Source organism: Gavialis gangeticus, unplaced genomic scaffold (assembly GCF_001723915.1).
Source record: "Gavialis gangeticus isolate Ggan-Ray unplaced genomic scaffold, GavGan_comp1, whole genome shotgun sequence".
Lineage (NCBI taxonomy): Eukaryota > Metazoa > Chordata > Crocodylia > Gavialidae > Gavialis > Gavialis gangeticus.
In genome coordinates this window covers 20,949,066-20,954,673 of record NW_017729032.1, presented here as the reverse complement: position 1 = coordinate 20,954,673, position 5,608 = coordinate 20,949,066, and the positions used below count along the sequence as shown (strand labels likewise).

The following is a 5,608-nucleotide window of genomic DNA, read 5'->3' as shown; positions in this document are numbered from 1 at the left end:
TGCTCAGGTCCCTTCTGACCCTACTAACTATGAAACCATGATCTGTTTCCATTTTACCTTTTTAATACACTTCTGACATTAACAAATGCTATCATCAGTGCCGTTGTGCTAGTTTTAAAATGAGTGTGCCTGTCCAGTTAAAGTTCGCCAGCGCTGCTGCTTGCCATGGCCAACTCCACCCCTCCGCCATTCTCATGCCTGTAGCTTTTGCAAGCTGCTTGATTGCCTTTGTATTCAGGAATGCTTCCATTTTCTCGCCTCCCCATTTTTTCTTGCCTCCCACTCCCCACTCCTCCGACTCATTTCTCTCATTTTCAGGTTCTTTTTTACTGATTTTCTTCTCTTGTGTTTTCTTCCTTTCCCCTCCCTGACTCATGGGCTCTTTTACTTGTTCCACCTCCATAATTGGGACCTCTGCCACTCCCACTTCCCCTTCTCCTGTTTCTTTTTCTGCCACTTTAGTCACAGATACCAGACCCCTCTTTCTTCCCTCTTGTGCCATCTCATCTATCATTTGCACCTTGCTCTCACCCTCCTCTTCTCCTCCACTGTCCCTTTCTGACTCATGCTGTTCCTTAGGCAGTTTAACCTTACTTGCATAGGCTTTGGGACATCTGCGATAAGTATCTCTCCCCACAACAGCTTGTGCATTTTAGGAATTCCTGGCACTCTGCAACATTATGCCCCATAAACCTGAGGCACACAATAATACAAGATACTCTTGAAAATGTTGGCAATCTTCCCCTAAATTCAGTAGCATAACTTAGAAAAGTGGAAAATAATGCTTAAGTGCTATTTAAAGGCAGAGCATAATTTTTACAAAACTAAACACTCCAATACATTTTGTATCCAACTTTGTAAACAGTACATCAGTGTCATGTTTTGGACATGAAAAGCCCCTCACTAATTTCCCAGAAATTAAAAGAATCTGTGTTTAAATCACAATTCCTGTTTAAGGATTTTTCGGAAAGAGAGTACAGAGATATAGAGCCAAGAAGCATATGTGCAAGCAATCTTGACCTGGCACATGCTTTCATCAATCATAAATCCCACATAAATATTTCTGGGAGATTTCAGGGAAATCTGGGAAATAACCACATACTTTGGTTATGATTAAAGAAACCGTTTTCAGTCATGTTTCTTCAGAAAATACTCTCAAACTTCCATGTGACTTTCCCTCACAGAATGATTTCAGAATCTAACTCTCATTTACCACTTATCTACTCAACATATAAGGAACATAAAATACAGTTCATCCAGAACTAATCCCTATAGTGATAGCTTATAAAAGGATGCACCCTACAGTTCACTGCAGCACAGCAGACTGATTGATTAACAACAAGAAGCAGAACAGAAGGCACATCTGGCAAAATTTAGGTGCCCCAATCCAAAACTTAAAGTGTGAAAACTCCTGCTCAGCTGCTGCCTAACTTTGGAGGCACCTAAACTTCAGTCATCTTCCTTTTTTCTTTCAAGTGCTGTGAGCTGGGCCTTTGCAAATGCCTAGAACTGCCCCCAGCTTGATGGGGCTGGGAAGTGCAGCACAGTGCCTTGCTCAGATAAAGTTCATCAGGGTCAAGGAACTAAATGCTCCTTCCTTGAAGGACTTGATCCAGAAGGTGGACTCTGAGCATGCTGAACACACATCACAGGATGAGGTACTAAGGGCAATGATGGCCACAACTTGCTCTAAAATGCATCTCAAAGAAGAGATGGTAACTCCCCACTTATACCTGGAAGGGCCAAATTCAGACCCTTCCTCCCTCTGACAGGGAATCAAACCACCAGCTCCCACGCCTGGAGGTGATAAGATATTCTTAGAAGGACACTTTCTATACCTCCTGCTGTGCAGCTGTGACACTAGGCAGCAAAGCATACAAGATTCAGTGGCCCTAGAGGGACAGCACAAAATGGAGAAGAACTACATAGCCTAATTATTAGGATACTTGCTGGGGGGCTAGGGGGAAGGGAAGAGAAGCTGGGGTGAACAAGTCCCAGGACTGTAGCGTATCCAATTACTTGAATAAAAGAATACAGGAAAAGAGTCCTGGGGCATAGGCCAGAACCTAGGTCTGTCCTCTGCCTCTTCCCCTCCCACACCTGTGAACCATGGTCTCTATTACGCAGTGTCTGTGGCCCAGTGAATCTTATTCTATTTGTTGCACAGGGACATAGAAATGAGGTGGAAAATGACCTCTCCCCACATACACACAGCCTGTAGCATAGTGTTTAGGACACTCTCCTGGGAACTGTGGATTTGAATCCCCTTAGGGCAGGGGCGGGCAATTATTTCAGGCAGAGGGCCGCTCACTGAGTTTTGGCAAGCCATCGAGGGCCGCATGACAGGCAGCCAGGGGCAGATAAATATTAATTTTCTAAATTTTTTAGGGGCCCCACCAGCCAGATAGAATGGCTTGGTGGACTGCATCTGGCCCTCAAGCCACATTTTGCCCACCCCTACCTTAGGGAGAGGTCCTCTTATACCCAGGTCTCTTATTTCCTGGGTGAGTGCTCTGGCCACTAAACTATTATATAAAGGCAGCAGCAGCTCCCTGCCATACCTCACATTTTCAAACAGTAAGTCTACTCAGTTCTTTGAAAGAAAGATAAGCGCCCATGTCCTTAGTCAGGGATGACGCAGCCTTGAGCAGGGGGCTGGAGTAGATGACCTCATAAGGTCTCCTCTAGCCCCATTTTCCTAAGATCTTATGTGATTGGTTGGTCCCAACTAGACACAGGTGCCTACCTCTTGCCTCAGATGTCAAGTAAGACATCTGAGGGTTGAGATTTTGGATTCCCCCCCATTCTCAGTGTTTCCTTATTGTCTATCTGTAGCCATCAGAGCAGTGGGTATGCTTTAGGTAGCTCCCTCCTCAGTAGGCTACCTGTTTTTGACCTAATTCTAAGATGCCTGATTCTCCCCCATCCTGAATAGGGAGCCTAAAACACCTAACAGAGAAGCCAGGAACCTAGGGCTCCTATACACATGCAGGGAGGCTGCTTCAACATGCTGTAATTATGATTAATTGAGTCTGCTGGAGCGTGGTAATTACCACGCTCCAGCAGACTCTAGCGTCACATACATTTCTCTAGTAGACTCTAGCATCACAAGTATCTCCGTGCTGAAAGGTCTGTTCAACAAGCTTTAGCTCAAAGCGTTCCACCGCCATTTTTCAGTGTGGGGACACTGATACACATGATGCTCCGGGCGCTTTAATTAGCATGGCTCTTGGAGCTGCACGTGTATAAACGCCCCTAGATAGTAGGTGATCCAGGACACAAATTTGAGACACCTAAGATCTGGCTCAGAACACTTACTACAGCAAGTGGGACTAGTCCCATCTGTAAGTTTACATGTTTGCCAGATCAGACCTTAAAACTATTACCGGTTAAGTCACAAATTTTCTAATTTACAGCTTAAGTTCAGATAAGATTGTGACTTGCCTTGGGAGGGCTGGTGGTGGAGGTTGCAGAGGGAACCATGCCACTCACCCAAAGGCCAGTTATAGTCCCTGCAGTTGTAAGACTGCACAGACTGAGCTCTCTGTGCACACTCAGGCAGGGATATCTTTCCAAAAGAAGGGAGGTAGGAGAGAGCAAACAGGCCATGCCTCAAGCTCAGGGATGGACAGTCTCCCCCATGGTACAGTCTTGATTTCCCACTGGGCTACTGCAGTTAGAAGTACCTGCTCCCTCTTTGGGACTGTATCATAAAGGCTCCATTCAAATACTGCAGATCATTTCTGGGGTCTGTAGACCACTGTCATTCTGCAAAATTTATCACAGCCAACCATACATCCATAGCATCAAACTTTGAAAAGAAAGAGGGTGGGAGGGCTTTTACAATCCATGGAACAGAATCTGGGAATCCCTGTCATAAATCATTAGTAACTTACATACCCTTTTGCCCTTTAATCTTGTGTGTGCATGGCCATTTCTCTGGGACTGAAGAAAGCAACACGACATTTGAGAAATCAATGGCAGAGCTATTTGGCCTCTATAATCACATTTAGGAGAATGCTGCTATTAATAACAGACAATAAGAGCAGGGAGAGAGAGAGCACGAAAAAAGATAGATCAGTAGCTGGGATGTCAGCGTGGGCTTGAGAGAGGAGATCCCCCATTTCACCACTGACTTCTCTTTCTGACCTTGGGTAAGTCACTGGGTCACTCTGTGTCTCGGTTCCCCACATACACAACTGGGATTAAAGCCCTTCCTCACCTGCAGTCTCTCAGCATAAACACGCTACAGACTGTAAGGTTCTCAGATACTCACTCGAAGGGCCATAAACATACCAAAGGCAACAGCACGTAAAATAAAGTACTTCCGATATACTGTAATATCAAAGTCCAACAAAGAACACAAGTAAACATAACAATCAAACATTTGTTCCCCGCCAAACATAACATCATTTAATGGCTGAACAGAAAGAGAACGACGGAGCAGAGACGGCCAGGGCTTTGCCTGGATCACTATATACGAACAGCCATTTACTGGGTCAGCCCATGGGTCTACCTTGCCCGCTCGCCGGTCACACCGGGGCAGACAGCGGATACTAGAAGGGAGAGTGAACTGGATCTGACGAGGGCTCTTTCCCACCCTGCACTGTTCCTCTGGTTTGCAGCCTCCAGCATTTAAGGTCTAGGAAGTCCAGTTTCAGAGGCTGTGCCCCTCACTCCAGTGCTCATCAGCTCCTCATGCCCCTTTCCTCCAAGGGTGTGTCCCATTGCCTTTTTGAAAAGTGTCAGCTCCCACAACACCTGGTGACAACGAGCTCACTCTTTGGTTACACGCTGGGTGAAAGAAAACTTCCTTTGGTTCATTACGTGTATACACGTGCTCCGGAAGTGCGAGGGGGGTGCTTTAGTTAGAGCAGCTCTGAGAGCCGCTCTAATTCAAACGCCCGGAGTGTCTCACGTATCAGCGCCCCCGAGCTTAAAAATGTTGGTTGAGGGACTTCATGTAAAGCTCATCAAACGAGCTTTAGTTAAAGCACCCCCCCTGCCATTTTTAAGCATAGGGATGCTGATACACGAGGCTCTGGAGGCTGCTATCAGACTCGATTGAATGAGTCTGCCCCGACACTGCCACTGGAGCCCATCGCAGCAGCCTCGCTGCTCGTGTATCGGCGCCCTTAGTCCTTGTCTTGCCAGAGTCCGTAATCGATCCCCACCGACTTCTCTTCGCCCTGCGGGATTCAGCACCCCATGCTCCTCCACGAGCATCTCTTCTGCACTGACCGCGCCTCGCCTCCCCCGGCAGCCCCTCGCTGCCCTTCTCTGGACCCGCTCCTAGGTCCTTTCTGAGGCGCGGCGGGGCGACGGTACTTCCACAGCCTCCCAGAAAAGCCCCCTCCCTAACCCGCTCTCGGGCCGAGCCGGAGCAACCACGAAGCAAGCTTCTCCAACGCGAGGTCTGGGAACCACCGGTCTACAGAAGGCAAATCTACCCTGCCTCCTGCCTGGCTTCAGACTCCCGGGGGCTTAAGATACCTCAACCTGCCCAAGCGCAGCGTGACTCCGCGGCTAGAAGCAAAGGGGAAGCGAGGGGCCGAGGCCGGGGCCGCCACAGCAGCCGGCGGGGCCCGGCCCGGCCCGGCCCGGCCCG

General features: G+C 48.0%; 1 protein-coding gene across 1 annotated transcript in view; it reads right to left on the bottom strand.

Annotated features, from left to right (window-relative positions):
* The window catches only part of PANX1 (pannexin 1), a 44,755-nt gene that overhangs the window by 38,310 nt on the left and 837 nt on the right, over positions 1 to 5,608 (bottom strand). The gene's annotated exons all lie outside the window — the stretch shown is intronic.